This window comes from Condylura cristata, unplaced genomic scaffold, assembly GCF_000260355.1.
Source record: "Condylura cristata isolate star-nosed mole 26May11 unplaced genomic scaffold, ConCri1.0 scaffold00005, whole genome shotgun sequence".
Taxonomy (NCBI): domain Eukaryota; kingdom Metazoa; phylum Chordata; class Mammalia; order Eulipotyphla; family Talpidae; genus Condylura; species Condylura cristata.
The window spans coordinates 13,151,660-13,168,759 of record NW_004567106.1 but is presented as its reverse complement, the minus strand read 5'-3'; the positions used below and the strand labels follow the sequence as shown (position 1 = coordinate 13,168,759).

At 37.8% G+C, this 17,100-nt stretch overlaps 1 protein-coding gene across 5 annotated transcripts in view; it reads left to right on the top strand.

Annotated features, from left to right (window-relative positions):
• The window catches only part of COL28A1 (collagen, type XXVIII, alpha 1), a 140,647-nt gene that overhangs the window by 93,158 nt on the left and 30,389 nt on the right, over positions 1–17,100 (top strand). The gene's annotated exons all lie outside the window — the stretch shown is intronic.

Genomic DNA, 17,100 nt, shown 5'->3' with positions numbered 1-17,100 from the left:
CAAATCTCAGTTTTAAGAGGTAGAGCTTGAGTGTAAAATTCCCTCCTGTGGTTCTCCTGGAACCACCTCCAAGGACAGAAACACTGCACTAGACCTTGAGTTTGTGTTTTTGGACTCTACTGCCACATGCTTGCCATTTTGTTTCTGTTTCAGTAGTAACCAAGTCTTTTTAGTAAGGTGGGAGCTCCAGAGTCCCTCTTACTTAAACTTAGTGGATTTGATATACAGTAAGTTATAAACACCTGCAGAAAAAGTAAGACATAAAGTTCCTCTAGTCTTTGCAACTCGTTCATGTATATACTGGTGCTAATATTATTAGGAAACAATACACACACACACACACACACACACACACACTTTAATGTGATGAGTTTCTGGTGTTTCAGTTTAGTTTTCTTCATTTTGAGTGCTGACATAGCACTCAATAATAGCATCAAAAACAAAAGCAAAAGCAACCCTGGAAATGGTAGTTACACCATCCCATAGATGTGTGCTAATACCAAAAATTATCTTTGAATTAACTTCTAATTATTTTCTTTTGCTGTGATTTTCAAATTTTCACAATGATTCTACTAGAGAAAGAAGTCAAAGCCACATAGGTTTACACTGTGAAGGGGACTATACATGCTTTGGTGATGGGAAAGCTATGGTATGGTAAGCACACCAAGGGAGAAATTCTACACTGTGAAAAAACAAGCAAGCAAGTAAAATAATTTTTAGAAATAAATAAAATAAAAATAGTTTGGCGTTTTGGGATTATATCTACTAAAATGTCTGTGGCGGGGAACTGTGCATAATAATTAATCTTCTAACCAAAGTCCTTTGACCTCCTGTCAAACACCAAGGTTCCCCATATCTTTATTTCTTTCATTGTCTTTTAAACATAATTAAAGACAATTATACACCCAAACCAAAAGCACCCCCCCCCAAACAAAAACAGTCCACAGCCTCTAGATATAGCTACTATAGAACAGAGAAAGCTTTCATGTGCAAACTGGGGCTGAGCTAAGACTATTTGCATGTCTCACTATGATTTTCAACCTCGGCCAAGTGACTTTCAAACCAATCAAAAAAAAAAAAAGATGACTTTTTATTTTTTAATTTCTGAATCTGAATCTGAGGGACATAAGGAAAGATATTTTTCTCTTTCAAGTTCCTTATTAAAATTTCTCTTTTAAATACTCAACTCCCCAAATCAGAATTAGTTAAAGAAACCTCTCAATTCAGTGGGTCATGAATCATCATTACTAGCTGACATTTATTATCTATTTACTATGAATAAGATCCTGTGCAATTGTTAGTGACCCTGAAGTTTGACTTCTACCAGATTCCCAATACTGCCATGGATTTATAAAAGAAAATATTGTGTGTGTGTGCGTGTGTGTGTAATGCTAAAAATAGAGCTTCCATATGACCCAGCAATACTACTCCTAGGTATCTACTCAAAGACACAAAAACATTGGTTCAAAAGGACACCTGCACCCCCCATATTTATTGCTGCTCTATTTACAATAGGGAAGATGTGGAATCAACCCAAATGCCCAAAAGTAGATGATTAAATTAAAAAGATGTGGTGACCCTCCCTGGTGGCGCAGCGGGTTAAAGCACAGCACTGATAATCTAAAGCCGCTTCCACATAAGTTAGATTCCCTCCTGCCCCGGAGGTGACCACATGGCGTGGCAGACCTCTCCTGACCCGCCCGCTGCTCGCTGCTCCCCTCAGCAGTGTACTTCGTCGATCTGCCTGTTCTGTTCCCCACTCTGTCTCTGGTGAAGCCTCTCGCCACCCCTGAGCCTCTGACCTGCACCCCAGTTCTGTATGCACAAATAAATACATCTTTAAAAAAAAAAAAAAGATGTGGTGCATGTACATAATGGAATAGTACTCAGCAATCAAAAAAGATAAACTCTTGCCTTTTGCAGCAACAAGGATGGAGCAGGAAGGGATCATGCTTAGTGAAATAGAATAGCCAGAAATAGAAAGCCAGACAGAAAAAGAAAAATAAAGGATTGTTTCACTATTAGCAGGAGCATAAGGGACTGGGGTGGGGAGGAGAGCAGAAAGCAACTGTAATAAAAAAAAATGAAAAACAGCAAACAACTATATAGCAGAAACATTTTATGGGGGTAGAGTGGGGAATGGGATCAAAAATGGGGTGGGAAAGGTGCGTGGGACTATGGTGACAGCACACGGGTGAATTGGTGGTGGGAAGTCCATGGGGATTACACCAAAATGGAAAAGGCACAAAATGAAGAATGATGTAAAAATAAATGAAACACACACACATTTTAAATAATTTTCCTGAAGTATTTATTATATCTAGCCCCAGGGTAAGAGGTACCTTCACTATTCAGAACTTTGGGAAAAAACTAGTGGCATATCACACTGTTTAAATTCTATGTGTCATCTATCCACATTGTGCCTCTCCATCCTATGAGGTAGGCCCTAGGAAACTAAGTCATAAAGATTTTAAGTAACACAACCAAGGTCCCTCTTAGCTACTCCTCCACCTGGTTTTCTTGAGCATGTTTTGGGCGTTTGGATAGATACTGAAGAGACTGGTTGGTTTGAGACTAAAAAGTAAATGCCACTCAAATATTTTAGTTCCATCTTAAAAAAAAAAAAATGTATTTAGGAGCCCCTCCCTGGTGGTGCAGTAGGTTAAAGCACAGCACTGAGAAGCTAAAACCACTTCAGCGTGAGTTAGATCCCCTCCCCAGAGGTGACCCACATGGCACAGCAGAGACCTCTCCTGACTCCTCAGTAGTGTACTTTGCTGATCTGTGTTTTCTGCTCCCCACTCTGTCTCTGGTGAATCCTCTCACTGCCCCAGCACCTCTGGCCTGTTTACATCTTTTTTTTTTTTAAAAAAAGATGTATTTAGGGTCCTCCCTGGTGACACAGTGGATTAAAGCACCTCACTAAGAAGCTTAAGCCACTTGGGCATGAGTTCGATCCCCACCTGCCCCGGAAGAGATCCACATGGCGTGGCAGACCTCTCCTGATCCGCCTGTCGCTCCCCTCAGCAGTGTACTTCGTAGATCTGCCTGTTCTGCTCCCCTCTCTGTCCCTGGTGAATCCTCTCACCCTCCGCATCTCTGGTCTGTACCCCAGCTCTATATGTATGAATAAATAAATAAATCTTAAAAATATGTATTTATTTATGCATACAGAACTAGGATACAATCAGAGGTGCAGGGGGTGAGAGCATTCATCAGAGACAGAGTCAGGAGCAGAACTGGATGCTAGATGGAGGACAGTGATAGGAGCAGTGGGCAAGACAGGAGAGGTCTGCCACACCATGTGGGTCACCTCCCCTGGCTGAGGATCAAATTCGTGCAGTGGCTGCGATAGCTTCTTAGTGCTGTGCTTTAACCTGTTGCACCACTGGGGAGGGCCCTTTATTTGCCTCTTGAAATTGAGTGTTGACTTTCAAAATGTGAGATATATGCAAGGTGTCTTCTTCCTGCTAGTCTAAGTTTTCTAAAGGAAAAAGCACTTCTTTTTCCTGCTAGTGCAATTCTATCAGAATCCAGGGATTAGATTTAGTGACTTTAAAATCAATTGCCAGATACAGGACTAGTAAGTACAGCACGATCTGGGCTTAAATGGGTAGTTGCCTTACTTAGGTAAAGCTATAAAAGTCACTATCATGTGACATCATGCTTTCAAAGTTGATAAAATACTTTCAATTTTGATTGACAGAAAGACATTCTCTTTTGTACTTCAAACTCTGTGACAAATCAAAAATTAGTCAATTGGTCTGTAATCTAAACTTTTTATTGCTCTTGCAAACAGTTAAGAACTTCAGTTATTGACTTTTTACTATCAGCACCTTTGTTTATCTAGTTGCAAATATGAATTATCATTTTCAGTATTAGAAGTGATAGGGAAAAAGAAAATAGGTTACCTATTTTCAAAGCAAACATTGTAGAGTTTTATGGGTATATGTGGCTCAAACAAAATCGTTCATTCATTCTATGAAAAATTTTTCCATAGGCAATTCTTTAGGAATCTTTATTAGGGTGTGAAGCCAATTGTTGTGTGCTTTGCCCTAAGAAAGCCACACTAAGTGAAAAGAGCAAGGGGTTGAAATGGGGAGAAATAGGCAGAAAAATTGTCCTAAGAGGGAGTTAGGAAGAGGAAAAAGAGAAAGGAAAATAATACATTAGAAAATTGGTTCTAATAACTCTTTAGGATTCTATGATTAATAGAGCTTTTGGTATTAAAGTTTTTTATTACCAGAGTCTAGTATGGTATCAGGGCACAAGGGAAATTATCCTGTACCCCTCTGGATTCTTCTAGGCTTGCAAATAATCAACAAACATTATACAGATTGATGAGAAAATATCAAGAAAAGTGTTTAATAATAATATGTATTGTCTTGTATGCATGGGAGAGACCTAGAAGCAAGACTAACTAACTCACCTATATATTTTCCACTACCCTCTTAAATAGCTTAGCTAAGACAGAAGGACTTTGGGGGTTGGAAAAGGAAAGATTAGGGGCCTCTTTGGTGGTCTAGAGGTTAAGTTTCAGTACTATTGTTATAGGGCACTCCAATTCTGTTAGAGGACAGCAAATCTGTTCCAGGACAGGGGGAGAGAGAAACCCCTGAAGCCCCAAAACCTACCTGCTTTATGTGGGTACTGCCATCTGCCGCAACAAGACAAAACATATAAAACTTTAATGAAAAGGCACTTTAATACGGTGAATACACAATACGGAACACAAAGAATATAACTTCTAAATCAAACACCTGAAGTGACCCATCCCCTCGTGGGCAAAAGTCAACCCAAAAGGGATTGGCCCACAGCAAGGCCTGAAAGCCCGTCACTAGACTAAAGCACCTTCTGGCCAGGACCCATGGAAAAGGGTCAGAAATGGCCAGACAAATCTGGGAGCAAAAGAGCAAAATCAAAATCAATGTAAACACTGCCATAGTCACCTCCCTACAGGTCTCTCACCCACATCTGCCTTAACCAGTCCAGGGTCAGGAAACAAGCCCCGTTTCTTCATCACATGCTTGCTGCTCCATGTGGCTTCCTTAGGTCTCCGTCTGGCTCTCCATCCACCTTCCTTCTTTTCGTCTCTCCTTTTTCTCTGCTCAGCTCCCCACTCCTGGGTGGGACAGGGAACCTGGAACTTCCCATTTTCCTAGGGACCACCCTGTTATACTATCACCACTACTGCCTGAATTCAGTCCCCAGCCAGGGAGCTGACCCACATGGTACAGCAGACCTCTCCTTGTCTTGCTCAGTGCTCCCCTTAGCAGTATATTTCTGCTCATCCCTCTGTCTCTGGTGAATCCTCTAACTTCATACCTCTGAGCTATGTTCTTCTATGCAAAAATAAGCTAAAAGAAAATCTTTGAAAAAGACAGATTAGTTAGGGATGTTCCAGAGAAGGGACAGTAGATACATGTATACAGATTAAGTTGGGCCCTCTCCACTGAAAAGGTAGGTGGATGGCCGTCCCTGGTGGCACAATGTTAAAGCACAATATTGAGAAGCTGGCAATAGTCACTTTGTGCAAGTTCAATCCCTGCCCCGGAGGTGACCACATGGCGTGGCAGACCTCTCCTGTCTCGCCCACTGCTCCTCTCAGAGTGTACTTCATAGATCTGCCTGTTCTGCTCCCCACTCTGTCTCCAGTGAATCCTTTCACTGTCCCTGCACCTCTGGCCTGTACCCTAGCTCTGTATGCATAAATAAATCAATCTTTAAAAAGAAAGAAAAGGTAGGTGTAGATTCGGCCTTCCAGTACACACCCTTACAGAGATTTTTCCATGTAAATGTCTCTTTGAAAAGCAGTTTCTTCTGGCCTTCAGAGACCCTCCTATCATGTCAATCTTTTGCCAGAAAAAGACAGATTTGGGGGAGGCAGGTTTTGGTTTATCAATTTTGTTATTGTCTTTTGGCTAAATTTGACTGGTATCTGTCTTTACCTTTTTATGTTTACCTTTGTGTATCCTTTTAATTTATACACGATTTTTTCAAACAATATATAGTTTAATTTTCAAAACTGTAGTCTAAGAAAATTTGTCTTTTGCCTGGAGCTTTTAATTTGTTTAAATTTAATATAATTAATGAGCTTTTAAATTTTATTTCTACCATTTATTTTTGGACTAGTTGTCCTACTTATTCTGTTTCTTTTTAACTTCTATTCTCTTTTGTAAGATTTATCAATTTTTAACTATTCTACTTCTTTCCTTACTTTCATGTTACTTTTAAAAGTATTAATATTTACTTTATAAAATACTTCTAACTTTCTGGTTATGTAATAACTTAGAGTACTTTATAGAGGGTTTCTCTCTTCTTTTAGATTTGTAGAAATGACACTTAAGGAGTAGTATTAGCACAGTCATTATCAATTCCCATTTATTGCTCTAAGGCAGTTTGCCTTTATAAGACTTCTTGGCGTATGCAATTATGACTTTAACAGTAGTTTTTAAATTTCAAAGAGAAATAATTTTAAATCTATTGGAATACTAGTTTTTGAAAATGCTCCAAGTGGTTTCTGTTGGTTTTGAAAAATGAAATCTGATGAGTCAATAATTCCCATTGTGATATGCCAATTTGAGAAAGAAGTAAGTCTTCATTGGATTTCAATCTGTCTTTCCATCTTAAATTACTTTACATTGGTGATCTTGTAAAGTAAAAACATTTGCTGTATTTTCCTGCTACATGAATACTTAAATATTACTGCACATACACTCTTTGCCAGGATTGTGAGATAAGCAATGCTCATCTACCCTTAAAAGTAGAATCTGCTTTTATTTTGCATATAAGGAAAATAAGTTTACATATAAATTTTCAAATCAGATCTTCTTTCTGCTCAGAACAGAAGATATTCATTCCATATTCTGTCTTGACTAGTTGTATAATAGTTTATTTCAGCAATTTATTCAGTAGGCATTTATTGAGCATGTGCAAATATACCAGGGCTTGTGCTAGATACATGGGATATATCATTAATAAGAGAGAAAAAAATTACGCCTTTATGGAAATCACCTTCTATAGACAATAAATATAATAAATATTATGTACTATGTTTGAAGGTGAGACTGCTATGGTAGAAGTCGATCAGGGTAAGGGAAATGGAGAGGCATTTTTACATATGATGGCCTCATGAGAAAATAACATTTGAGTAGATCTAAGTGAAGGGAATTATGGGAAATATGTCTTATAATTTTTACTATAAGTTTAAAAAAGAAATAATGGAGACAAAAGAAGTGAAGACAGTAAACTGGGTACTATTTTTGATGGTGGAGTATAGAATCCTAGTCATACAGCATAGAAATGGAAGCAGTGGTGATATATGTGCTTCTGGAATTTTTTTAAATGGGCATTATTATGGTATGTTGTATGCTGATGATAAAGAGCTAGTGAAAAGGGGAAAATTCATGACACCACAGAAAATGGAGTTGTAAAAGGCATGCCCTTGACCTTAGTAATTATATCGGGCTTGGGCTAATCCCTTCTTCTCCTATACAAGAATCTTCTCTACAAGATCTAAAGGGCCTCCGGCCATATAGACTCTATGTGGACATTCCAGGGAATGGGAACTTTTTCCTTTCTTACATGCTTTTCAATGTCTTTATAACAAACTCATGAAATTTTGTTACTTTTAAAAATGAAAATCATCTCTTCTTGTACAAAATACTTAATAATCGAGCAATGATAAAATTATCCTTTTTCCCCTTCTGTTCCACCCTGTAGAGATTGACAATATTCACAATTATCCTTCTTTTCTTTTACTAGATGTGTGTATACATACATATATAGTACACTAACCTTCAAATCATTCTATACATAATTTTCCCAACTCCACCCATCTCCATGCTATATTAACTAATATAGCACAAATAACCCTCCAAATCAATAAAGATTTACAGTATTTTTAACAGCAATGTAGTCACTATGTGGCAGAAGATAACTTATTTGTATATTTCCCTACCTTAAGTAATGTTGCAGAACACATTCTTGTATTTTCCCCTACTTGTGCCAGTATTTTAATTTCATTATGTTTTGAAAGACTTCCTTTATAGCTATAATTGGTAGACTTTCCTTCTTTATATTGAACTGAAATCTGCCTACCTGCAAATTTTTCTGCTGCTGCTAATCCTTTCATGTGGTTTTTATTTCACTTTATGCCCGAGTGAAAGCTTATAAAAATTTGTATATACAATTTCCTTATACAGATATTTCTTTTAAGTTAAACTATAATTCAAGTGTTTTTCTTGCTTTTTCCCTGAAATTTACATGAAGTAATTAATACCTTCATTAACTTTGTTTACAACTGAATTTTCTCAAAAGTCATGTTTTTATAGGAGATTGAGACTCTGAATCTTTTCACATTATTTTATTGCTTCTTGGCTTAGATATGCCAGCCACATAGTGCGTTTCGGACAATAGCAAAAGCAATTCTTAAGTTGTCATTTAAGTAGCGTATGAAGAGTTCTAAAGAGTTTTTCAGAGAAAAAAGAAGAAAGTTTCCATATGTGAGTAAGCTCTGGCCCTCTGAACTAGAATCTGAATGATCAGGAATAGCTGCAATCACATTAAGTTGGAAACAATGAGGAAGGAAGACAGGGCAGAGAAAGGAATTAAATTGAGGACTGCCTGTAGGAAGTATTAGCCATGGGCTCTTTGTACCTTTTCCAATTTTTTAAACTAATTATCTTTATCTTATTTAAAATGGACGTAGTAGTATTTATCACTTCCAGTATTAACTCATATTATTTCCAGCTATTGTCCTTTTTTTTTTATTATTGTGCTAAAAACACTTAACATGAGTGCTGCCCACTTAGCAAATTTCAAGTGTACCATACTGTATTGCTCACCACAGGCATTATGTTGTACAGCAGTTCTCTAGAACTCATCCCATCCAGTGTGTCTGAAGCTTTCTAGAAACAGTATTTTTCTCATTTCCCTTTGTCCCACCCACCCAGCCCTTGACAATTACCATTATATTCTCTGCTTCTATGATTCTGCTTTAATTATATCATCTAATTGTAATTGGACAGTATTTGTCTTTCTATAACTGATTGCGTTCACTTAGCCCCCCTTACTCACTGCCATGCTACTCGCAATAGCTAAGACTCAGAAACAACCTAACCACCCATCAAAGGAGGAATGAATTTAAGCAAATATCTTACATTCACATAATGGAATATAATTCAGTCTTTAAAAAGAAGGAAATTCCTCCAAATCCAACATGAATAGAAGTTGAAGGACATGATACTAAGTGAAATAAGCCTAGCATAATTTTATTTCTGTTTATGAAGGAAAAATACCACTGCAGTGATTCCATGTTAATCAGAATGCACTGATAACATTCGTCATTTAAGAAAATTTCTACTATATTTTCTAGATCTGGCTCACAATTAGAGTCAACAACCACTGGTAAGACAAACTTTACAACAGTCAGGAGCTGTGAGATAAAACCAAAGTAAGGAAGGCATAGATTTTGCCCATGTAAGTAGGGGAGGGTTGTGTGTGTATGTGTGTATGTGTTTGCCAACATCATAATACCCTTTTCCTAAACACAATAAGTAAAACCAAAACACACAAATATATATGTCCCTAATAACATAAAATTAGATTGTGTCAATATAAGCTCAGAAATTCATACTTGATCATTTGATAGATTCCCTTCTAAATAAAATTTGAGTGATCTGCAACATAATTCATTTACAATAATTATTAATATCTATAAGTCAAATAATATGTTCAGTGTTCACCACATGCCCAGCACTTAACAGCTTCTATCTTCATTTGATCCTCATAACCACTTCATAAAATAAAATAGAGATGGATTATGATCTGCCCTTGAGAGATGGTTCCATGAGAAATGTACCCACAGTCCCAGTTGGAAGCAGACAAGATCCTGGTCTGTATTTATGACCATGGTCCACAATCTTAATCTGAACAGTGAGTTAGGGATGAATGTGAAAAAACTGACTCACAACTAGCTCTGTGATTAACGATGAGTTTAAATTAAATTAGATACAAATTCACATATCTTTAAATAAATATAGATATAGACTGTCCTTCCATTATTGTTTATAATCAAAATGAACTTTGTGTGAAAAATGACCTCCCATCCTGATAAGATGAGAAATAATATTGAGACAGAAGATAGAGAGGGAAATCCAGATTGCTGGCTACATCATTTTCAGCTGCGGGCTTCCTTAACTTCTTTAATGTTTCTGTTTGCAAAGATCTAAGTTCAAGTATAAATTATCTAAATTAGAACATGAGTGAATGGTTTCAGGCCCCAGAGAAGTCCAATATTAAGATATGTATAACTACAACAGTGTGATCTTAGTTCTCATACACGAGAACTAATTGTGTTTCTTTCCAATGCGCTCATCATCAGAGTTGGACCTACACTTTGGTTACCCCAGGCTATTTCCATATTCTGTGGGTGGTACTGAACTGAACTTTACAGCATAGTGTTTTGGGTTCCTAATGCCACAGGCTCCAAGATGTCCAGTGAAATTTTGGGAATGAAATGTCAAAATATCTGTCTTTAATGAAAATGAGGAAAATCCCAATTTGTAAATTACTACACACACACACACGCTCGCGCACCTGGGCTATACACACACACATATATATACACTCCTATATTATATATATAAAGTCCTAATATATGAATTCTCTGCTTCTATGAATCTATTTTAATTAGCTAGTTGCAACTGGGCAATATTTGTCCTTCTGTAATTGACTCATTGTGTTAGCCAATAGACTCACTGCACATAGCTGTTGTTTTTTAAAGAGAATACGGAATTCATAGGACTTCATATTTATTACATTTTAATTCTCTCGAAAAGAGACATATATTGTGACTCCTCTGGGAAAGACACTCTCTGAGAGAGAAAAGTCTTCTTCTTTTTCGAAAAAAAAGATTTATTGAGCTGGGGTACTGGTCAGAGATGAGTGGGGTGAGAGAATTCACCAGAGACAGAGTGGGGAGAACAGACAGATTGACTGAAACATACTGCTGAGGAGAGCAGCGGGCAAGACAGGAGGTATCTGCCATACCATAAGGATCTGCTCCCTGGCCTGTGAATGAAAACTGTAGTGGTTGTGGATTGCTTCAGAGGGATTGATGGTTCCTCAAAGAGGGCTCTGTTAGTCTTCTTTTGCTTTTAATTCCTTGAAGAGAATAACCAGCTTATAGGATGCCATGGTTCTTCCATAGCTATAATTCTTTTTGAGAGATGATCAAATTAAGAGAATAATTCAGAAGCATATTCTGTGATTCACATCTCAAATACAAGAATTTAAAAGCAGTGCATTTCCATGATGGTTTTTGATGTTGGTGTCATTGATGTCCCCAGTGTTCCTACCTGGGGAAGGAAGGTAGAGGGAGTAGGAAAAGAGTGCATGGTGGCTGGAGGCCAGATTGAAAGAGTTGGTACAGCAAAGACACTCTCATAGGTGTAGGGGTTATTCTGTGGTGAAGGAACTTCCCGGTTGAAGAGTTGGGGAGATCCATCCCTTGTCTGTTATTTAGTTACCACGCAATTGACAGGTCTCACAAATTTACTGACAGGAAATCATTTCGGCAGAAGAGAAGACATGGCTAAATGTCACATTTGTGTATTCTTTTTGCTACAATTAAACATGTAACATACTGTCTAAACAACTTTTCCCTTCCTTAGTATCATATGGTGATAAACTAAACAATGATTTTTATTAGTCTTCACACCTAAATGTATGGTCATGAAGACCCATACATTTTGACAGTTGGAGCTGCTTGCTACCTTCTGCTGATGGATAAAGTTTTCTGCTGCACTGTGTTGTTTTTGTTAATAGGAAAGACTCTCACTGTTCCTTTTCTCTTGGTGTTTTGCAAGCCTGTGGAACATTGGCTGGTTAAACTCTGATTAGAATCTTCCCTTGGGCTACATGCCCGAGAGGCATGGCTGATATATTTTAGTATATTTGGAACATCTAGGTTTGTACTTCATGAATACTGTTTGCCTTTTTCATTCCATTTTCTTTATGACCCCTGTCCCAAGGGCTGTTGACAAAGGGGGAGCATCAGCTTTAGAAACTAGTTACTGATTTGTGAGTAAGGGTTACATACTACTGTGGTCTGGCCCCAATCACTGGTCCAGAAAGCATTAATTGAGTATCTGCTCTGGGCTAGACCTTAGGGATAAATGGATGCATAATAAATATGTGGCCAGAATGTGGGGGAATCTAGAAACAGACCTATATGAATTAAGGTTGAGATAAAACTGCAAAACAGGCATAGCCAGATTGTGAGGGGACTTTCTGGCTAAGTTGAAGAGCTGCCACTCAAACTGGTTCCTGACTAGCAACATTAGCTTCTCCAAGGAACCTGTAAGGCATGCACATTCTTGGACCCAACCCAGACCAACTGAATCTAAAACTCTGAAGAAGAGGCCAGCAGTCCTTGTTCAAACATGCTCTAGAAATATTTCTGATGTACAGCAGAATTCATGAGCCATAGTTCTGATTATAAAAAGCCCTGGAAGTGTTTGTTTCAAGTAAAATTTTATGACAATATAATTCACAAAAATACAAGGATATTTTAGTATTTTCAGCATTGTACAACTAACAACACTTATTTTAGGACATTGTTATTCCTCCTTAAATACCCATACCCTGTATCCATCACTCCCTATTCGCTTCTTAGCCAACCTCTAAACCCTGATAAACACTAATCTACTTTCATTTCCATGGAGTTACCTGTTATGGACATTTCTTACAAATGGGATTATACAATAGATAATCTTAGATCTATTTGGCTTCTTTCACTTAGCATAATGTTATCAGAGGTCACCCATGTTGTATTAGAATATCCTGTTTATGGCCAAATAGTAATTTTCTTATATGGCTGTATCACATTTTATTTTTCCATTTCTCTATTAATGAGCATTTGGATTACTTACACCTTTAGGAAAGCATAAATAAATCTGTTGTGAACATTGGCATACAAGTTTTTAAAAATATGCTTTCCTTTCTCTTGGGTCAGGACAGAAGTGGTAGGATCAGTGGAGCGGTTACATATTATAGCTCAGGGCAGTGCTTCCATTCTTCTGCCTCCACACCTTTCACATGTCCAGAACATTCCATCAGCAGCTGCTCTCACTGTTTCTTTTAGATAATGGTGTGGGGGTAGGTGATCGGATGCCCAGTTGGAAATATCCTCCTCCCCTTGCATTCTGAGTATCTTGTACCATTTCTTTCTCCTGCCCCACACTTGAGAATCTCCGGTATGTTGGGTATGGGCTCAGTGGGAAAGTGGTTTAATACACTATGGTGATAATTTAGTCAACAGTTGATGTGGGTCTGAATCAGGGCAAGTTTAGAAAGGATGGATTTGTTGGATTTCTCCCTAGTGCCTCATACCCTTCTTCCAGTCTCCAGCTACCATAAGTTCTCACCTCCTGCTGTCAGTAAGTGCTTGCAAGCTGCAACTTGAAGTAAAATGAGGTACAACAAAACTAAGTCCCTGAATGATATCATTTTATTCAACTTGACCATAATTTCTTTTTTCTCACCAATATTACGTTGAAATGATGTTGGAAAAAACAATGTCACTTGAGGACCTGCTGTATATTCCAAAGGCAAAGTAATATACCAGTTGGGCTGCTTTATTGAACAAGCATTAGATTGTCTTAGCTCCCACCAGTGACTGTTGATATATCAAAATGTGAAGAGGAATTCAACTCCACAAAAGAAAGGATTTTAAGAAACTGGAAGTTCTTAATAATCATGTGAAGGATGGAAGAAACTGCCTGGCTTCAACTTCTACTTCAAAATAGAACAGAGGAGTGAAAATCAGTAATGTCTTTGTTTAGAGGAATTGTCAACTTTACATTGGGGACAGAGAATCACTGTTCAAAGCAAAGCATTACTGTTGAAAATGAAAATATTGGGTTCTAGTGATCTCTGATAAGCACCTTCTATCTACAGTCAAGTATACTGCTCTGTAGCCTCTGGGATGATAATACTTTCCTTGTAAGGCAAATAGTCTCTCCCACAGAGGATTAGAAAATAATGCCTATTTAGGCCAAAACTAGATGACTACTCAGGCAGGTGATTACATTTTGCTAACTCAACATCTTAATACAATGCTAGTTTCTTTACTAAAGCTGGCAAAAGGCCACTTCAATAAGCTTTAACTCCCCTCTTTCAAAATTTATAATTCCCTGGATAGCTAATTATCAATACATTAATCACTGTCAGCTTCTGGTTGAACTTGAAATACCGGGGATTGAATGCCTTTTATAATTACTGACTTTAGCTGTTTTTCTCTTGGCAAGAAATGGAAAATGATAAGGAAGACAGCAACTCAATAAAGAAAAATAAAAAAACCACCATTGTGATATTGTTTTAGGTTGCTTTGATGTTGTTTAGCCTCCAGGTTTCCAAACTTTGGGGACTTTTTCTGTTGACAACAAATGGAAAAGGAAGATTGCAACTCAGTAATAAAATTACAAGGGTATAAAGATAAAAAATAAAATGGTGACCTTTTGATTGATGTGAGCTTGGGTTTGAGGCCACATTCAGATGTCATAGCTGGCTTTCTATTCATCTCCCACATTTCAACTCAGGCAATGGATAAGTCCTGACACCTCAGAACAACTAAATATTTTTCCTTCCTAAAGAGAGACTTTCCTAGTGCTATTTTGTAAATGTGAAATAATTATTTCTATGTTCTAAATAACAATCTCTATTAACGCTGAGGAGATGACAGGGGGAACTTGGTAGGCACTAACTTCAACAGACCAGCTAATACCATAGTTAAGGGTTCCCTTTCTGGCTGTGTAGCTCTGGGTCCCCCGTTCTCTATTCGAATTTTTCTCATCCCTATGCAGGTGAGTGTCACAGTACGGTGGTAGATAACCAATATCAGGCTGGTAAACTGGTGTGTCTCAGTGGGACAAACTGGTTTAAAAAACCCACTGTTGGTCTTTATATAGACGCCCCATTTTTAGTAGTTTGAGGAACCTTCAAACTACTTTCTTTAGTGGTTGGACCACTTTAAACTATTAGAACCCGAGGGAAATAGGCTTCTGCTAACAATGTAAGCTTTGTTAATTCAAGGAGCAGTTGCCTCTGGTAGGGAGAAATCCACCACTGTGATATTGCTTTACATGACTCAGTGTTTGTTGTTTGACCTCCAGCTACCCAAACTTTGGGTTGATAGAGCACCTGCTCCCACAGGTTGGTAGTTGAATCAGTGTGTTAATTCACATTATATATTATTTTAAGTTTTAAACTTTTATTTCAAAATGGTTTTAGATTTTCAAAAGAGATTATCCCAAAGAGTTAATTCCTGTATAGTCTTTATTCAGATTTGTTAAATGTTGACATTAACTCATAGGTGTGTGTACATAGACACACATTATTTTTCTGAAATATTTAAGGTACTTGCATCTAGAATGTTCCTCTACCCCAAAATACTTTACTAGTTTTCATAAAATCAAAATTTTACTATATAATATAGTAACATTTATAAATTTGACTAAGAAAGTATCACTAATTTACTACTATTTAATTTGCAGGCATTCTTCATTTTGCCAAGTGCTCCATTAATTCTTTTTAATTAATTTTTCCATTCTTTAAAAAAGGAATATTGGGTGGTGCAACAGGTTAGGACACAGCCCTGCAAGCTAGCCACAGCCGCTTCAGTGCGAGTTTGATCCCTGGCTCCGGAGGTGATCCACATTGTGTGGCAGACCTCTCCTGATCCACCTGCTGCTCCCCTCAGCAGTGTGCATCATCATTCTGCTTGTTCTGCTGCCTACTCTGTCTCTGGTGAAGCATCTCACCATCCTTGCACCTCTGGCTTGTACCTCAGTTCTATAAGAATAAATAATCATTTTTAAAAAAAAAGGATTATTTATACAGTAAAAATCACCTTTTTGTTGTTGTTGTTGGTATAGCTCCACAATATCTAGAAAATGCTTAAAAAGCTTCTAATAGTCTAAGCTGGTCCAACCACTATGGAAAATAGTTTGACATTTCCTCAAACTAATAAAAATGGAGCTTCCATGTGATCCAGCAATTCCACTCCTAGGAATCTGCACAAAGGACACAGGATACCTGCACCCCATTGTTTATTAAAGCACAATTTACAATAGGTAAGCTATGGAAGCAAACTTAATGCCCCAAACTAGATGAATGGATGAAGAAGATGTGGTATAGTACACAAGGGAATATAGTCAGCAATCAAGAAAGATAAGCTCATGCCATTCACAGCAACATAGATGGAGCTGGAAGGGATTATGCTCAGTGAAATGAGGCAGAAAGAAAAAGAAAAATATGAATGCTTTCACTTATAGGAGTAATGTAGAAAAAATAAATATGCAATCAGGGTGAGGGAGAGGTAACTATAATAAAGTAAAAATCAAAATCATCAGACAACTATAGATCAGAGATGTTCTGTAGGAGAGAAAAGAGAAGGATCAGGACAGGAGTGGGAAGAGCACAAGGGACTATGGTGATGGTGCACAGGGGAATTGGTTGTGGGACTTTCTTGGGGAAATCATACATTGTACAAAAATGAAGAATGATATAATATATTTAAAAAGAAAGAAAACAGTATACAAACTAAAAAGAAAAAGCAGCAGCTCTAATGGTCTAGGTTGAGGACGGTTTCTAATCAGGAGTAGGGCATCATCTCTGAAGTTTGGGGACTCAGGATTTATTCCTGCAAGTTTTATTTATTTTCATTACCCAGTTATCATGGGTGATCATCTTTGCCCTCAAAGTAAAAGCACTGGCCGTTCTTCTAACAGCTTAAGATTTTGTTCTATTGCAGCGTTTACTTAGCAGCTTCCAGCTTCATGCTTTTTCCTCAAGGGCTACTACTCCTTTCCCCCTGGTCTTTACCACTAGGAAAGCATCTGGACTCCTCATCCCCAGTCTTCCTCTGGAACATTGGTGAGGTCTCTGGAGAAGAATCAGTGAGTGGCTATGGATTCCCCTTGTGCCGGAAGCTCCTGGGAATTGGTTTTTGTTTGTTGGATAAGAATTTTAGCTGAATCTTCCCTACCAGCTTGTGTGACATCTGGTGTATCCAGCATTTAAATGCACATTCGTGTC